The sequence below is a fragment of the Oryctolagus cuniculus genome, chromosome 8, assembly GCF_964237555.1.
Source record: "Oryctolagus cuniculus chromosome 8, mOryCun1.1, whole genome shotgun sequence".
NCBI lineage: Eukaryota > Metazoa > Chordata > Mammalia > Lagomorpha > Leporidae > Oryctolagus > Oryctolagus cuniculus.
Genome location: NC_091439.1, coordinates 58,189,473 through 58,209,466, shown reverse-complemented (window position 1 = coordinate 58,209,466; position 19,994 = coordinate 58,189,473).

The following is a 19,994-nucleotide window of genomic DNA, read 5'->3' as shown; positions in this document are numbered from 1 at the left end:
TTTCCCCAACTGAATGCTAACCAAAGAAATGGGATTTTTTTTCATCTTGATGTTTTGAAAAATTGGCCCAAGTTAGCTCAACTCTTCTCATACTCTCTCCCATTTCTTTTGAGTCTCCAATTAGCACTTTCCAATAGTTAATGCCATAATACTAAAACAACAAAGCAAAGCAAAAACAAAAACTTTGCTGTACAGTCTGATTAAGGTATTCACTATAAAAAATGTTTAAAATCAGTTTTGTTATCCATTGGTCCATGATATTTTGACTAATTAGCTTGAACAAACTATCGATGGAAAATAGCAGCCAATACAGACACAATTACTGCTCTCATGAAATTTAAAATCTAATGATTGATTACTGACAAATAGGCAATGAATTATAGTGTGTGCAGTGTTCCAATATTGCAGGTATAGAGAATGAGAACCATCTCAGACCAGCAGAAGAGTTTAAAGAATGAAGCTCTGTACTAAAATTTGAAAGACTAGTAGATATTAGTATAATAATAAAGAAAGATATATATTTTTCAAATAGATGGAACCAAATATGCAGAATACCAAGATAAGAGGGAAATAGTGAGTTTCTTAGAGAAACTGAATGTGTTTAGTCTGCTAAGAGCATAGTCTAAAGGGTGAAAAGTAATAAAGTGGGAACCTGGAGAGGAAAGTAGAGTTTCAAGCTGCGTTATTTTAGGAATAAGACAGACTGCTGATATGACATTCTTCAAGAAAATCATGCAGTCGTATTCTTTTATAGAAATAACACTGTGGGCAATAAATTCAAAGTGAATTCCAAGTAAATTATGGATAACTAGGGGTAAAAGTGAAGACAAAGCAATCACTCAGAGACTACAAAAATAATTACGTAGACAATGGCCCAAAATAATAGTATTCAAAATTTACAGAAATTCCTAATTCACAGAACATAAGAGATGCTAGAAATGAGTGATGACTTCTGAGATTTTTATATGAGCAAACAGAATGTGCTGTAAAAAGAAACACACAAGGATCTCTATTGTTGACAAGTAAGAGAGAAAGGTAATGAATGTAGTATTTTATGTGTTAGATTGAAGATGTCCATGGTGTATCCAATTGACATAACCTAAGGAGAGATGTTAGTAGGGGATGCAGATTTTGAATTTGTTGTGGACATATCTTACTCTGGTCCACCTACCATTCATTCTTCCAACTTCGTGGCAACAGAATACTCTTTTCATTTTGAGGAATGACCTGTGTTGTTAGAATTGACCTACTGAATTCACAGACTCTGAGGAATATACATGACCCATAGCTGGTCAATCAGAGTCACAATAACTAGTTAAGAATTTAACTCTGGGCCGGCGCCATGGCGCAATGGGTTGGTCCTCTGCCTGCTGCGCTGTTGTCCCATGTGGATGCCAGTCCTATTCCCTGCTGCTCTTCTTCCAGTCTGGCTCTCTGCTGTGGCCTTGGAAAGCAGTGGAAGATGGCCCAAGTCCTTGGGCCCCTGCACCCACATGGGAGGCCAGGAAGAAGCACCTGGCTCCTGGCTTTGGATCGGCGCAGCTCCAGCCGTTGTGGCCATTTGAGGAGTGAACCAGCAGACGGAAGACCTTTCTCTGTCTCTCCCTCTCACTGTCTGTAACTGTACCTCTCAAATAAATAAATAAAATCTTTAAAAAAAAGAATTTAACTCATAACAAGAATCATCTCAGAACTTTGCATAAAACTATGTTTCATAAACATATTACTATAGGTAAAGAGATTTCCTCTTTCCACTCAATTACTAATCCAGAAAGATATATTTGAACCTATTGGTGCCAATTTTTGCCAGACATGTGGAAAGCCAACCCACCAATAGTGACAATCAGAATTTAGAAATAGAATCCTGATGGAGAGAAATCATTTCTCCTCCAGCTATGTTCCTTCTCCAAGTTCATAGCGACTCCGTTATCCTGATTGCTGGAGTCAGAAACATTTGTGTCAAATTTCAATTCCTTTTATTCTCATGTGTTACTCTGACTCTTCGGTAAATTCTCTTGGATCTGTCTTCTAAATATAGAAACTTCAAACACGTACTTAAAGATAAAACCCAATTGAAGTCATTGGCCTACCTGTAAACCTTTAGAGCTATAGATTTGCTGCTTTTCCCATAAACTGAGAGAAGTATTCCCTAGCCAGTGATTCTTGACAGAATGTGGCAGAGTTGACTGTGCCAGTTGTGAGACAGGGTCACAACGCTCTGCATGCCTCTGCTGTGTCCTGAAACACTGCCACCATCAGAACAAGTGCTGGAGAGCATGCAAAGGAGATCCCAGTTGTCCCAACGATGTCCTGAGTCCGGCCTACAGTCAGCCAATCCTCCAAACACTAAGATCAAAAGAGCTACCGGCCAGTCAACCACAGATGCTTGAGTGGCCTCAGCTGAAACCAGAAAAATAAAACATCTAGATGACCTGAAGATACATTAGTACTAATTAATGCTTGTAGGTTAAGGTCCTAAATTTTGGGATGATACATGATTCCACTACGTTTTATAATTCCAATCTTTGTCCTCTTATTCTAGGCAGCAAAATAGGCTCATCAAAATATAAGTTAGATCACAACATTCCTTTACTTGATATACAGCAACAATACCAATTTCAATCAGAGTAAGAGCCTGGATCTTTTCAAAGGCTCAGAAGACTGTACTTGGTCTGCCTACTGGCTGACACTCTGTTTCTCTCTATTACTCATTCTCCTGGTCACTTTTCTGCAGTTACTTTGGACATCTTGCAATTTTCACACTCTATAGACTTACCTTAACCTAGGCGATTTAAGCATGGGCAGCTGGAATTGCCATCAGCTGGTTTTCCTCTGCCTATGATGCTCTTTCTCCAGCTACCCACATCGCTCATTCCTTCAGCTCCTTCCAGTCTGAATTCACATACTCCTTTGAAGTGATCTTTTTCCTGAACTATTTAAAGTAACAGTGCCAGTCCAGCCCTGCTTTCTCTACCCCCTTTCTCTGCCTTAATTTCCTAGATGCCTTGTGGGCATCTAGCATGCAATGCATTTTGTATGCTTTTAAAATCAGTTATTTCTATATTTATTGTAAAACCACATGATGTCAAAGTTTGCTTTCCATCTGGTAAATTGTTCTACTATCAAATCTTTAGAATAGTGCTTGGCTTGTAGTAGTTCCTCAATAACAACATTAAGTGAATGAATACATTGAGCACTTTCAGTTATGCCTCAATTTTTCAAAAGTTGCATAAGTGAGTAAATGTCCTTTTTCAGAAATATTTCATTGAGTTTAATTTGGATTTCTGCCACTGGCCTCTGACAGATCCCTGGCCAAGTCAGGGGTTATTATCAAGTGGATGGAATGTAAAGCCGAAGGATAAGACAGGAAATCCCTGGAAGAGTTGCAGAGTGGGAACTAAAGGTGATCTAGGTCCCTGAAGCATATCAAATTTTCCAGGTAGAAATGTTACAGAGCAGGAACTCGGATAGTAGATCGGTATGATGGAAGTCAAAGGAAGAGAACTTTCCAAGAGACAGGGCATGAAAAGCAATGTCAAATTTTACCAACAGGCCAAATAAGATACAAATTGGAGGAGGTAAATACATTTCCATCTTTTACCGTCTTACTTAGCATATGACATTTTCTTTTGTGAGAACTGCATAGGGACTCCTCTACTCTCTACTATAGAGTTAATTTTATGATTTGTTTTCTGATTGCCTGTATCCTTTTCAAACTGAGATTGAACCCCTCCAGGGAGTTTCTGAGTTTTGCACCATTCTCCATTTAGGTTGGAATATCAGTAGAATTGTACAATTATGGAGGCTAGATCACCTCACCATAGCTTGCTTTTATATATATTTTTTTGTAGCTTGATCCATGAACAATAATCATTCACCCCAGCCACTTACAATGACTTTGGAAGGAAAAAAAAAAAAAACACATAGTTTTCCTTAATAATTTTAGAAACCGTAGGGACCATGTAAGGATTCTATAGAAGAATATCATGAATTAAAAGAAAGGGGAAAACTGGGGAGAAGAGAGGGGAAACACTTTATAATGTAAAGTGTTAGCTTTTTAGGATGAGCAGCTGGGATTTCCATATCAGGCAATCAGAGTCAAACCCCTGAGTATTAATGCACTAATGTATTCTAAAGATTTTCAAAAAAATGTTTTAGAGTGGGTTGTGCGTGATCTCTCACTCAGTCTGGGAGCCTTCAGGTGCATAATTTCTAATAAAGATGACCGTGGCCCACTCTTCCTCATGCCCGAGGGAATAGTTCTGCTAAATAAAATTTCTCAGCTTATTCATCACTTCTCCTTTAGGACTCTAATATGAAGGCTGCACATGAAATCATTCTGTATTTCCAAGTGATAAATTTTATATACCTTTATGCTCCCCAAAGAAAGCACTAGGCCTTGAGAAGAAGTCCTCTAAGAGCCGAGTCCACCATGACCTCAAGGCAGAGTGAGAATAGGGTGCTGGACACCACTTCTCCAGGGTGACCACCAGAGTCCCTTCCACTCATTCAGAGATGAAGTCTGTCAGTAGGAAAGAAAGAAATGTGTCCCCATGGTCTATTTCCATTTTTAGTCCTTTTTGACAGAACAAAGACTGCCATTTAGACCAAAGTTGAAGTCCTTTAGTTATGTGCTGGGAACTTGAGTTCTCTAGGAATGGTGCCAAGACCACAAGACATATTGAACTCACAGCTTTTTACCATCACATCATCAGAATGAGCTCCAGTCCCTCTGGTCAATATTGGATCCTGACCAACGTAAGTCAGGTGAAAGGTTACTAACTTAAGTACTACTTTGATGTATTTTATATATTTTATTCTTTCCTTCCAGCCCATTCCCATTGTGTTGGTAATTAATTTGTGTTTATCACTCCCTAGTAGGAGTTTATATGTTACTTTATAGTGGATTCCAGACTACTGATTGACAAATGTCTATTTATCTCTTTATGGTTGTCATATTTAACTTGAAGATATAGTAAACTATTTTAAAATTATTTAGATTATAGGTAACTTTATAAATATGAACAAACAGTAACTTTAAAAATTTCACTCTCATGTTGCTTATATGTAAAAAAAATTTCTGATTCTTCCTTTTGGCCTTGTTTTTCTGAAAAATAAAAACTAATTGAGTTTTGTGACTTCATTACTTGGGCTTACTAATGTCAAAATGGAATAAGTCAGTAAGAGTTCAAAGTAGAATCAAGTTAATTACACATTTAGTTCAATAGTGACACCTATGTCTGTTGAATGAATAATGATATATCTCAAAGGTATTTTCACAGCAAATGTTATCAAATCATTCTTAATTTACATAAGGAGAACAAATTTAATGTATTCCATATATACAGATTTAAGAGTATAATGCTACTCCCCACCATATCCTCCCTCCCTCCCTCCCATGGTCCCACACCCCCTTTCTCTCTTCTTTTTACTTTAAATTTTTACAATGGCATATTTTCAGTTTATTTTATAATCACAAGCTTAACCCTCCACCAAATAAAGAATTATGTAGTATCACATAAACCATCCTCCTGGGCCGGTGCCGTGGCTCACTTGGTTAATCCTCCACCTGTAGCGCGGGCATCCCACATGGGCGCCGGGTTCTGTCCCTGTTGCTCCTCTTCCAGTCCAGCTCTCTGCTGTGGCCTGGGAAGGAAGTGGAGGATGTCCCAAGTGCTTGGGCCCCTGCACCCACATGAGAGAATAGGAAGAAGCACTTGGCTCCTGGCTTCGGATCGGGGCAGCTCTGGCCATGGCGGCCATTTGGGGAGTGAACCAACGGAGGGAAGACCTTTCTGTCTGTCTCTCTCTCTCACTATCTATAACTCTACCTGTCAAATAAATTTTAAAAATCCTCCTTTTCTGTAATAATACATTTTTCTGCATAAAATGAGCATGGAAAATGATAATCCTTTAAAAAACATGGGTTTAGACAACAATTTTTTCATTATAGCCAACAAATATTTATTGAGAACCTATTTTGGGCTGGAAATACAGATGGAAAACAATTTGTGCTTTTCTTTACTTTTAAATATTTATTTATTTATTTGAAAGTCAGAGTTACACAGAGAGAAAAGGAAAGGCAGAGAGAAAGAGAGGTTCATTCCATTCACTGGTTCATTCTCCAATTGGCTACAATGGCCAGAGCAGTATGGATCTGAAGCCAGGAGCTTACTCTTGGTCTTCCCACATGGATGCAGGGGCCCAAAGACTTGGGCCATCTTCTATTGCTTTCTCAGGCCATTGCAGAGAGCTGGATCAGAAGTTGAGCAACCAGGACTCCAACTGGCACCCATATGGGATGCCAGCACTGCAGGTGGTGGCTTTAGCCAGCCCCTGTTTTTCTTTTACCTGAATATTTCCCCCTGAGTGTTGCTGAGTTCAACCATGGTGGTGAAGGATCAAAGGGTATTGTTGGGTGGTGTACTGATACTTTCTGGTTCTGAGGCCTGAATAAGTCAAAATATCAAGTTTAATAGTGTCACCTAAAGTAGCTGTCCAACTAATTCAATTGACAGCAACAAAATCTATTAATTTTTCAAAATGATGGGTGAGTGTATTTTCTCAGTGTTCATAGATTACATACTAAGTTATTTTTGTTTGTTGGTTTCTATGTTGATTTTGGCTTTTTTTTTTTTTTCTCAAAGAATGTTTGGGATTCTCAGGAGAGAACAGCACTTCTCCTTTAGTCTCTGAAACTTTTTTTGAAAATTCTCTTCATATCATTACCAAAGGTGGAGCACAATCATCTTTGCACTGAAAGATATATTCATACACACTCAGCAAAGATCACATCTACCTACAAGCTGCTATGGAGGTATCTGAAATGATTCTCATTCAGAGTAGAGAAAACTCCAACCTGTTCTTCTCTTGACCAGATCCTTGGCCTGTTCCCAGACAGTGCTTCCTTCCCTAAAGGAAACACCACTATCTAGTGAGAATGTTATAAAGACCTGGGGGGCTGCTGGCTTCTGTTCTCAGACGCACTGTTAGATCACAGAGTGACCTTCTGTGAGTCAGTTTCTCTGTGGTGTTGTAGAGATGGTCAGTCATGTGCAGGGAAGGGCTAGGATGATAGGATGCATGTTTAATATTTGCTGTGAGCATCTAGCCTGAAAGCAATTGTATTCTGTTAGAGCATGTTAGCGTATGATGTCATTGCTTCCAACATATGTTCAAATGCCAAAGAAAAGTAAGGAGGAGCAAGAGAGTATAATGAAAGCAATAGCATTTTTCTTGGAGAGTGATATCAGGGATTGAAGGAGAGATACATAGATAAATAAGCAGCTGGCTGCATTCCAACCATAAAGCACAACTTTTGCATCATATCATTCTGATAAGTGAAATTTAAAGAATATTTCCAGCAAGGTGTGATGTATGCTGGAAATGTTCAATGAAAGAACATGGAGAAGTGATTGGGGACCTGGAAATATGGACTTGATTTGAACCCTTGGATGAAAACCCTCTTTTCTGGGTTGTTTCCATGACTTGTAATATTACAGTGATGACATTTGCATTCTCCAGCCCAGGATTAGCCAGAGGGGAAGGAAGGTCTCAGTTCAATGGCTTTAGAGAACACATAAACCATGACATCTCCTGAAAGATCATTCTAATTAAAGGATAGCAAACCCTAAGTCCATTTTCCTCTCAAAGTGGGTAACAGAATTATACACAATTGTGACATTTGCCTGAATTTAAAGAGGAAATTTTTTTCATCATCTTCTGTATCCTGGTTTTGGGTTGAAAGAAGTCATAATTTTCAGATGGTGATGTCAGATCCATTCCCACAACAGAGATTAGACAATACCACAAACACAGATTTATGGTTTCATGGGAAAAATCTCCTGTTTTCAAACATTTATCTTTAACAATGGGCTACTGACTGGGAGGGAAATATACCAGTTGCACATGAAAGATATGGTATTTTCTTGTCAATGATGAACAATCCACAGACACAGATATTGGTTGCTTCTGTTTTACTCAATCCCATTCAAGACCCTCACTGTTCTGACATATTTAACTGTTATATATTCAATTCATATAAGACACATGGCATCATGGCTCCCTTGTGTATGAGATTAATCAAAATGTTAATTGCAGCTAACAAAAATATGATAAAACACTTAATATTTCTACCAAGATACTTTTTAAAAGGTTTATTTATATATTTGAAAGACAGAATGACAAGGGTGGGGGGATGGGTAGCAAGAGAGAGAGAGAGAAAGAGGATAAGAGAGATCTTCTATCTGTTGGTTTACTTCCCAAATGGCCTCAAAAGCTGGGGTTGGACAAGGCCAAAGTCAGGTGCCAGGAAACCAATCCATGTCTCCCATGGGAGTGGCAAAAGCTCAAGTGCTTAAGCCCTCATCCACTGCCTCACAAGTACACAAGTAGGAATCTGGATTGAAAGCGGAGCAGAGCAGCTAGGACTGGAATTAAGCACTCTGATAGGGGATGTAGGTGTCCCGAGTAGGAGCCAATACATCCACCATGCACCAAGATAATTCTTCCACCAAGCACTAAAGGAAAATTTTAAAAATCATATTTATTAATTGAAGCACTGAAGCAAAAACATTGCTACTTTATGTACCTTCTCCATAAACTAGCACAACCATAATGAAAGATAGTATGGAGATCACTCAGAAATCTGAAAATAGATCTATCATATGACACCCAGCCATCTCACTCCTGGGAATGCACCCAAACAAAATGAAATCAGAATTTGAAAGAATTATTTGTACATGCATGTTTACTCCAGCTGAATTTACAATAGCTAAGATATGAAATTAACCCAAATGCCTATCAACTGATGACTGGATAAAGAAAATGTGGTGTGTATAGACACTATGGAATACTACTCAGCTGTAAACCAAAAGAATGAAATTTTGTCTTTTGCAACAAAATGGATGCAACTGGAAGCCATTATGCTTAGTGAATTAAGCCAGTTGTAAAAACAAATATATGTTTTCTTTGCTATGTGGTAGCTAACATAAAATATACAAAAATGCATAGGAAGGAAATGACTGTCTTGTGATTTGATTGTTGTTTTTAGCTGTTTTTTAAACTCCTGTTGAACTGTGGTCCTCATTGTTATTATTTGTTGAATATTATGTTTAGTGGTACAATAAACCTGTGATTATAGAGTAGATTGAAATTAAGCTTTTTCAAAAATTAAAGAGAAAAAGGAAGGAGGTAGAGGGATTGAAGGAAGACGTGGGAGGGGAAGTATGATTATCTTCTTAGAATTGTAAATATGAAATGCATGAAATCTGTTCTCTTTATATTAATTAAAATTTTTAAATGACAAGATTTGAATAAAAAGCCATTACTCCTTCTAACTATGCAATTATTGTATTACACAGTATGGTTTTTAATGTACTCAAAGGTACAAATTTTCTAATCATTTCATGACATGATCCTTAGTAATTTCAGAATAAATTAAGAAATTGTTGTCTGCATCTTTGCATTTCACGGTGATTTAATGTTTACTTTTTGTATCTTCAAATATTAAATACTACCTTGTCTGAAAAGGAATTAGGAGAATTTTTTAATGTGCACAATATATTAAGATAAAACAAATGCAATAAATGGATCAAGGATATAATCTATGACCTGATACCATCGAATTACTAGAGAAGAACATTGGGGAAACTCTGCAATACATTGTCATTGACTACGACTTCTTGGAAAAGACCCCAGAAGCACAGGTAATCAAAGGCAAAATAGACAACTGGGATTACATCTAGCTGAGAAGCTAATGTACTGCAAAAGAAACACTCAGCAAAGTGAAGAGGCAGTTGACAGGATGGGAGAAAGTATTTGCAAACTATAAAACTAGTAAAGGAATGATATCAAGAATCTATAAAGAGCTCAAGAAACTCAACGAAAACAAAACAAACAGTCCAGTTAAGATGGGCAAAGGACTGGAACAGGCAATTTTTAAAAGGAGGAAATTCAAATGGCCAACAGACACACAAAAAAGTGCTCAGGATCACTGATCACTGCCATCAAGGAAATGCAAATAAAAGGCACAATGAGGTTTCACCTCACATAGAAATGGCTCTCATACAGCAATCAACATATTGCTAATCCACTGTCAAGGGGAATGTAAACTAGTACAGCCATTGTGGAAGACAGTATAGTGATATCACACAAAGCTGAAAATATATATGCCATATGATGCAAAAATCCCACTCCTGGGAATTTACTCAAAGGAAATGAAATCAGCATATGAAATAGTTATCTGTACTCCCATGTTTATTGCAGCTCAACTCGCAGTAGCTAAGATATGGAATCAACCCAGATGTTCATTACCTGCTAACTGGATAAAGAGATTATGGTATATATACACTATGGAATACTGCTTAGCCATAAAAAAGGAGTGAAATCCTGTGTTTTGCAACAAAACAAATGCAACTGGAAACCATTATACTTAGTGAATAAGCCAGTCCCCAAAAGACAAATACTACATAAAATCCCTGATCTGTGGTAACTAAGAGAGTACCTAAAATGTAAAATATAGGAGTAAAATTGACATTTTGAGCTTTGAGGATTGTTTACAGCCCTGAATGGTGTGTTTTTTCTTATTATTATTATTATTTGTTGAACTCTTTACTTAGTGTTGGATTAGTTTTATGAGTGTAAATAATCTGAAAGTAGATCATTATAAAAATTAAGAGAGAATTAGGAGAAGAAGGAAGAAGAAAGGTGGAAATGGGAGTGGGAGGGTGGTAGGATAGGAAGTATCACTATATTCTTAAATCTGTATAAGTGAAATACATGAAATTTTATACTTTGTATAAAATTTAAAAAAAAATTTTAAATGTAATACAATAATAAAAGGCAGGAGAAAATCAAGAATAGAGTGAGTGAAGGTACCACAGTTGATTAACACTTTGATAAAATTGAATTTGTTTTCTAGAAAGGAGTCTCAAATTTCTGTTTTATCTTTTCAAAAGACAAAAATAGATATGAAAATAGTACCAAATGCAAATTTAGTTTCTCTAAACAGTAGTTCTCAAAATGCAGTCTGAGAAAGCATGAGGGCCCCTTAGACCTTTTCACGGCTGTAAAGTTGAAACTATTTTCATAAGAACAAGTAATTTTTGCTTCTTCATCTCTCATGATAAAGTTTTCTAAGGCTTTGAAGTGTGTAACAGTATTGTTGCTTTAAGGGTTAGTGGAATTCATGCTTGTACATGCTTACATTCTAAAATGTCCTGTTTACTTCCTAATATGGTAAATAATAATACATATAGCTCAGATAAACAAACGCATTTGAATGTGTGGGGAGGGAGCCCTCAATCTCTTTTGAGAATATAAACTGATCCTGAGAACTGCTTTTCCTAATGTATTAATAATTTTGTTTGTTTACTTTCACTTGAAAAATTTATTTCATGTAAATGAAATATGCTACTCTATTTGATCATGAGAAAAATGAACAACTTTTAGGTCAGTATAATAATCAAATGAGTAATAGTCTTATTGATCTTTAATTTTGCAGTTACTGATCAAAGCCCTTAGAGGAACTGATGGCAGCTATGAACATTCTCACCTTCGCATGACAACACACACACAAATTCTTGCAAAGCAGTTTGCAATATTTATGAACACCTTACACTGTTTGTTAGCACCATAGATTTCTGAGAATTCCTACACAAGGACAAAGAAACACAGATATCCTTGTTTCCTATGGCTAATTTTTTGAAATTTCTTCAAAACAAAATTTTAAAAGTTTAAAATACCAGTTAAACTTACACAAAAATAGAGAGAAGCTTAATCAGTAGTATTTCCTTCTTTTCTTCTCTTTACTGGTATCTGTTTCTCTTCACAGCATAAATTAAGGTGAAGTATTTTAAATTACACTATAACTCAGTCTATACCAGAAAGGAATTATTGCTTCAGGTCGTGTTGTTGTAAGGGAGATTTTGCAGACTCAAATTTTCTTGCTTTGATTCAGAAAATAATAATCTCCATATCACAGTATAAATCCATTTCTTTGGCTTACTCCAGTAATTTCAAAATAGAAATGCAAAAGTCTCATAAATTTAAAACTTTTTTTCACCAGCTAGGAGAGATTTTGTAGGACTATGGAGACTCTCATGAAAACTTTTGATTTCCAAGTAAGGCTTCTGAATTCACTAAGATGCATTTATTGAGTGTGTCCCATGGATAGACCTGGGTACTACAGAGGGTAATTGGGCTGAGACTGAACTAATTTATATGTAAAAATAGACATATATATTCAGATGCTTCTAGACTTATGTCTGCATTACTTTCAGACAAGTCCGTTGTGAACTGAAAAATATTATAAATATAAAATGCATTTAATTCACCTAATCTGCCGATCATAGCTTATCAACACAGTACACTCACATGCATGACCGTGGGGCCAACTGCTCCTCACTGCTGCTACCTAGCATCTCCAGAGTTATTATGCTCCCTACTGTTAATCTGGAGGAAAAGATCAAAATTCAAAATATGGTTCCTAATGAATGTTCCTAATACGTTCCTATGAATGCTCATAAAGTCTAAAAATTGTAAATCAATTCATCATAATTTGGGAACCACTTGAGTATATAGGATACAGTACAATGTGATCAAGCAGAATGGAAAAAGACATCTCCAAAGTAAGAAATCTAGGTGGGTGCTAGCATTGACCAGCTTTCTGAATTGAGCAAATACTTCAGTCCGGTCTGCTTACTTGGTATAAAGATGGTACCTGATACAGGAAGTTACTGAAAATTTAATTAAGTAATGAATTTGGAGTACAGAAAAAAATATGTGTAGCACAAGACAAGTTCTCAGCAAATGTTATTTCAGCAAAGTGCTGTGGAGTATGATACAGTAAAATGTACAACGTGAATTTTGCAAAGGAAAGGCTCAGCAGGGGTCAGAGGGTCTAAGGGAGAGTTTGTGGAGAAGGCATGTCTTCAGCTGCGGAGCTACTAAGTGGAGTGGGGAGTTACAAAGCTCTTGATGCATCATAAATTTCAAATCTAATGGAGGAGAGAGGATCAGCCCCAAAATGTATAAACACAAGTGTCAGAAACATGGAAGGAATGCTGAGGTCTCTAGAGATGCACGTACAAGTGCTAAAACACAGGCAAGCACACAGGATCAAGAGTTGGTGTGAGTTATTAAAATGATTGGAGTGGAGCTAAGTATATTGCACTACTTATGGGACCAGATTGTTCCATTCATCCTTCCCAAATTAAATTTCACTTCTCTCATAGGAATCTTTAGTGGGTAATGGTTCCAAAGGGAGGATTTGTCTTTTATTTTATTTATTTCTGAGGAAAACACACCTTATACAAGTAGAAAACGTATACATACACACCGTTATCCCACAAATAAAGCACCAAAATTCTCTCTTTATGTGCCTTTTAAGACATTTATGCTCTTTTGTCTCTTCATTGGAAGAACTGAAAAAAAGATTATGGAAGCAATTTTAGAAAGAGCTTACTAGTACATGTTAATGGAAACGTATTTTTACAGAAAAATTTCAATAATATTCCAAAGTAATGGTTTTGCAATACTTTGCTGATTTTTTTAGTGCTCCTAATGATATATCCTGGCTTTATTGGTGCACTTTTCCTGATTAAGAACCCCCATTACTCTAATTAAAGTAACACCATCTGGTTTTAATACTGCACAATAGCTCTTATACCCCTTAATCCCAGCACTGAAGCAATATTCACAATCTGGACCATGCAAAGGTCATATGGTGTTTGTTCAAGTTATGCATTTGCCACAGGATGAGGCTAGGAAGTAGCGGTACAGGAGAAAACAAAACAAAAGACAGATAAATCAGAAAAATGAGAAACAAGATACTAGATGCATGAGTTCAAGAGTCTCCTATTAAAATATAGATCTTCAGACTCTGGAGACAAGAGCTATTGAATGATACCACTTGATGAACCTCTATGAAGTAAGGAAGCAAATCCGTGTAAAATTCCATTGGAAATGGAGCTGAGCAAGAAGAGTGAAGGATGGACAAATCTGATAGGAAAAAGTGTGATGAGTTTAAGGAACAGAAAGGCAATAAGAGTGACTGGAGCAGAGAGAGAGAGAATGGGAGTGAGAGAGGAAACACGGTGAAGATCAAACAATGCTGGATCTAGAGGCTCTTCTGAAGGTACTGGGAAACTCAAGAGTAGTTGTGGTCCAAGAATCATGAAAAAATAATTTTTCCATAATTTAAACAAGCTTACTCATAATCAATTAAAAAATAGCAACTGCTACTTAAGCATCATAGAGTAGTGGGAACATACGCAAGTGAAAGACCTACAGTTCTTTCTTAGGATCAGTCAATTGACAGGAAGACATTGTGGCCCAGAATTTCCTGTGCTATAGGACTTTCCAGGAGAATCTAGAAATCTGTTACTAAGTGATAAACTTTCAATTTTCTAAATATTGTAAAACCATATAAATTTTCTTGGAAGCTACACAAAACAACATTGTAAAGACAAAACTAAACAAAAGGGGCCGGAGCCCTGGTGCAGTAGGTTAATCCTCCACCTGCGGTGCTAGCATCCCATATAGGCACCGGTTCTATTCTCAGCTGCTCCTCTTCTGATCCAGCTCTCTGCCATGGCCTGGGAAAGCAGTAGAAGATGGCCCAAGTGCTTGGGCCCCTGCACCCGCGTGGGAGACCACAAAGAAGCTCCTGTCACCTGGCTTTGGATTGGCACAGCTCCGGCCATTGTGGCCATTTGGGGAGTGAACCAGCAGATGGAAGACCTTTCTCTCTCTCTCTCTTCCACTCACTATCTGTAACTCTAACTCTCAGATAAATAAATAAAATCTTAAAAAACAACTAAACAAAATTGGAAGGCACATGAAACTCTAGTATTGACCATTTACCATCCTTATGATATGACAACCAGACTTTCATGGTCTCTGAAGGAAAACAGAAGGAGGAAAATCAGATTGACATCCACAGACAAGGTGTCAGTCACGGGCTCAGCAGGAAACAGATGTCGGACGTGGGGTGATTGAATAAAGATTGGGGAATGGATGGTAATGGTATCAGCAGGGGTAATAAAAAGAAACAAAGAAGTTGAAGCACCCAGATCTAGGATTAACATGAGGTACCACCGTTCCAGAAGCCTGGAGAAGTTAGAGAGAAGATTTCCATCCCAATCCTCACAACTTGTGACAGAGAAATACATCAACTGAGCACCCTGCCCTGTCAAGGCAAGCGACAAGAGGACAGATTCTCTGAGCTCTCTGTTCACATTATCAGGTGTCTTCCTTTCATAAAACTAAGTCAGGAGCTGGAGATTCAGGGAGCCATGCACATTGGAGATGTTTATTTTGATAGATCTGGGACACAGGAATACAAAGAAAGATCAACAGCTCAGGCAGGTGCCATTCTTCATATATTCTTAAAATTTCAAAGATAACTGAGTTCAAATATATTGCAATCTTTGATGATTACATCAAATAATCAATGATAATCTCTCCAGATTGGTCCAATTTCATAGAAAAGAGTTATAAACTAAAAGTTGTGTGTTTCAAGAAGAAAACCTCCTTATTGCTAGTAAATTGTGGTCATAAAGTTTGTTTCTACCTGAATCTGATTTTCCAAGTTGATGTTTTTTCTCAAGACAACAAATGTTTCTTGAGGGAAACTTTTATATTCTGGTGAAAATTATTCATCAAAACCCAAAGTTTTAAAGAAAACAAAAGCTGAACTGACAATTAGACTCATCTATCTTTTTCTTTGAGGAGTCAAATGATAACACAAGGAATTTCCATTTCTCCAGAAGCTGATAAATTCTCAAGGCCATGGTATGCAAACAAACAAGATATGTCACTATATTCCTAAAAAACATGTAAGAAAACTTGGCCCACAAATAAAATGCAGGTGTGACATCAAAGCATATTTATTATGGTTTGGGCGAATCTCCACGTTTACTTCCTCTGCTCTCCAACCCAGTGACCTTGGCAAGCCATTTTGTTCAGTCTGCCCTTCAGTTTCCTGGACAAGATGATTGGACAGTTTTTAAAGTATATGCAGTCAAAGAATCATGTCTAGCTTTTTAATAATATTTTGTAATTCTGTGTATCATCTGAACAGAGGTAGTATTTGCGTAAGGAGTTCAGAACAGAGTATAAGCTCTGTAGAGCTGGCCTTTCAAAAGATAACATTATTTTCAAAGAAATCATAATATGGTTTTTTTTTACCCTAAACTATCTCACAGCAGAATGTGAGGTGAGGTGGAAGGGAGATTCAATTGCTGTTTCAATGTTAGCCATGCTAAAGCTAACTCAGGCCACATACTTCCAAATCTTCATTTGGTAAGTCCCATTCCTACTTTCCATTCTTTTTGTGAAATTTTGAACTTTTGAACTTCTTTTCAACTGTCCACATATCAAATGAAATAGTGTCTGTATGTCTCACAACCTGCGGAATGTTACATATCCATAAACTGTTATTGTTAACATTGGCTAATATACTGACTGATGGTTGAGTTTGTCTCTTGAAAGAAGCCAGCAGGGAGACACATCTTCTTCTGGGGAGAGAGTCATGTATTTACTGTCCTAACTACTATGGTTTTGGAGAAAGCTAAGAAATTGCTTAAGGAAGTAGTTAGCAAAGCTTGTAGTGTTGAGATGGTTATCAAAATTAGCTTTCAGCCTGAGCTCTGATGAAGTCTGACAGCAGTTAAGACACAGAATCCTCCCAAGCCATAAAAGGCTGGTTGTGCTCATGGAGGTAGACAGCTAATTTTTAAGAGGGCTAACTCTGGCCTCGGACAGTCATGGTCTTGAATTCTGCCTCCACATCTGTTAGCTGTGACAAATGGCATGAGATGATGTTGAGAAGCTGCTAAGGCAGCACCTGGTCCATGACAAATGTTCGCAAGAAAGAAGACTTAGAATCTTAGTGTAAGAAAGAAGGCAGAGTAAAACATTAAATAGCATTTTGAGGCAAAGTAAGAAGTGTGTTCATGTAAGACTACTATCACTATAATTATATCTGTATTTCATGGGAGAGTCCTTCTAAACAATCTTTCTTGCTAATTGATGATGAGACACTCTGAGTATGATGACTAGAAGAGCCAGAGAAGAATGTAGTATTAGTGCAATACTATTTGGATAGTCCCTAAATCATTGCATTATCTGTGAGGCCACCACCCCTAACTTCCAGTTTTCACCCAATTAATATTGTCTTCACCTTATTTCAAGCCATGAAAACATGTTTTCTAAAAGGAAAGTCTACGTGTCCTTTGCTTCCTGAACATTTTCTTGAATTGCTTTGGCTTGCCCCCTTTCTTCCCAGATGGTTATTCTCGACACCTGTTCTATTTTTAACATTTGGTAGGCTTTCCTGTAATAACAGACATCTATTCTCTTCTGTAACCTTTAAGCAATATTTTGAACAACTTCAAATTTGTTAAAGAAATAAATTCTAAATGCTTTTAAGTTGTCTTTACCTCATTGGTTTTAAGGAAAATTTTGCTCAGTGTCCCCAAGTTTCTCCACGGTAACATTAATTTTCAACAGTTTTAAACTGAAGGACATAGTATGCTAGGGAAGTCGCTCACCCTGGAGAAATGAAGGTCCCTTGAAATAGATAAAATTTCTCTCAGGCATTATAAAAACATCACTATATTTGAATCTTGGAAAGTTGTAAGGTATGTGTTAAACAACTTGAACATTGCTGTGAGACTCCAATTGATATTGCTTGTTTTTACTGTTATCTAAATTAGCTTTAAGAACGGCATGCAATTGGGCAAAGAATCAATGACTCTTGAATCAGACAAGAGTGCAGCTGGAAGAAATAATAGACAAGTTAACCAAAGAAATGGAAGATGAAACCAGCTCAATTTCAAGATCTGTTGGTAAAGCTTAAGTAAGACAGAATATTTTACGTGTGCTAGCTGATCTGATGTTCTCCATCTGTTACAAGGCCCTGGAGGCTGACTGGTCATTAAACACAGAATGATGACTGGTGTAGCAGGTGCAGTGAAGTGGGAAGGTATGGAGCAAATAAAACAAGTCCATGGCATCTAAAAGAGATGTTGACCCACAGGAAATTTTAAAAGGTTTATGCTGTGGTATTCATGACGTATGTGTGAGAAGTATGATGGCAAGTATATTTCTCATGAAAGTACTTCAATTACTTGCATATTGTTATTTCTTTAGAATTCCCAGGTCCTGCACTATACAATTACTTAATATTCAAAGAGAGCTGTGACTTGCTTTGACAAATTACTCTTAAATGCAATTCATTGGCCCAATGTCAATGGGAGTGTTGCCTGAGCTACACATTTTGCTAAAGTAATTTTCTAAACCTACTGCTGTGATCTACTATTCTCTTCCTCTAAGTTTTCTTTGACACCCTTTGACATCTGTATCAGATTGAAGCTTCCTTTTGGATTTCCAGCATTCTGCTTGATACATGTCCTTCTTACACCCTCAGTTGCACTTCTCAGTTTCTGTGCTGTGATCCTTCTTTGTTCTGTTTTCTGTATCTTCTTGCCACCTCTCAGCTTTCCATTTGTTTGCACCTACTACCCTTAGTACATGCAACAAGCTCTCTCTCTGTTGATGTAATCCCTCTTTCATAGAATACCCCCCCAACCCCACCTTGTAAGATCTCAAGATGCCTGGTGGGAGAGTTACCATGGGTAACTAAGGTCAATTTTTATTTATATGTTAAATCCAAGGGCACTGCACAGGAGAAAGATATTTTTAAACTTTTCTTATCAACAGCTTCTCTTCCTGTGTACCTGGTCATGGTGCCAGAATACAGAGATTCCCTTCTTTCTCTTACAACTTCCACCAAGTCCAACAGTGAATCCAGTTGGTTGCACCTTCAAAGCATCATTAAGTCCAACTTCTTATATCTTCTGAATTCTTCACTAATCCAGGCCTTCAGTAGTTATTGCCTGGATGCTTCACAGTCTATTTTCTTCTATTCATATTTTTTCCTTCCCTAAGAGATCATCTCTGACTAGAGAATCTACAATAAAATTAATTATCTCTCTCTCTCTCTGGTCCTTCATTTTGCTTCAATATTCTTCATAGTACACTATCCCCTATAGGGTTGACAGGTTTGTTACGTAGTTAGTTTTTTGCTTCCTAGCCATCACTTTAAAAAACAACTAGAATGCAAAATGTATTGGCTCAATTCCCTTCTATTCACTGTGCCTACAGCTTTGCCAGGCACATAGTAGGTATTCAGTGGAAAAGTCAAGAGAAGGAATATAAGTTGAGAGTGTTTCCTGGGATCATAGGAATATAATCTTTGTTGAAATACTTTTTAGGATTGGCACTGTGGCTTAGTGGGTAAAGCCCCCACCTGCAGTGCTGGTATCCCTCATGGGTGCTGGTTCAAGTCCTGGCTGCTCCACTTCTGATCCAGCTCTCTGCTATGGCCTGGAAAAGCAGTGGAAGATGGCCCAAGTGCTTGGGCCCCTGCACCCACGTGGGAGACCCAGAAGAAACTCCTGGCTCCTGGCTTTGGATTGGCCCAACTTCTGCCGTTGCGGCCATCTGGGGAGTGAACTAGCAGATGGTAGTCCTCTCTCTCTCTCTCTCTCTTTATTTCTCTGTCCACCTTTCAAATAATAAATAAATAAATATTTTTAAACGAGAAACACTTTTCAGAAATATCATAGTAATTTTAGTTCAGGAGTATGCTGATGTGCTTCTACAATGAGAACAAATGTAGCAATGAGATAGTAAATACTTCCAAACATGAAGCAGCATATGCAACCACTGGGGCATGGCCCTACTGAAGTTTAACTTGCAGACATTATGGAGGCCTCATCTCTAGACAGACTGCACTCTCAGATAAGCACTGCTGATATTTTGTATATGCTAGGTGTGTAACCAGAGCTAATGAGCCTAACATTATGGCAAATTTATAAACGTGACCAGCTGTGCATGAGGCAGCAATGCCTCAAATACCACTCTGTAAAAGGAGATAATTCACAAGTGAATTCTCCTCCCAACCTACCATACCCAATTCTTCATGG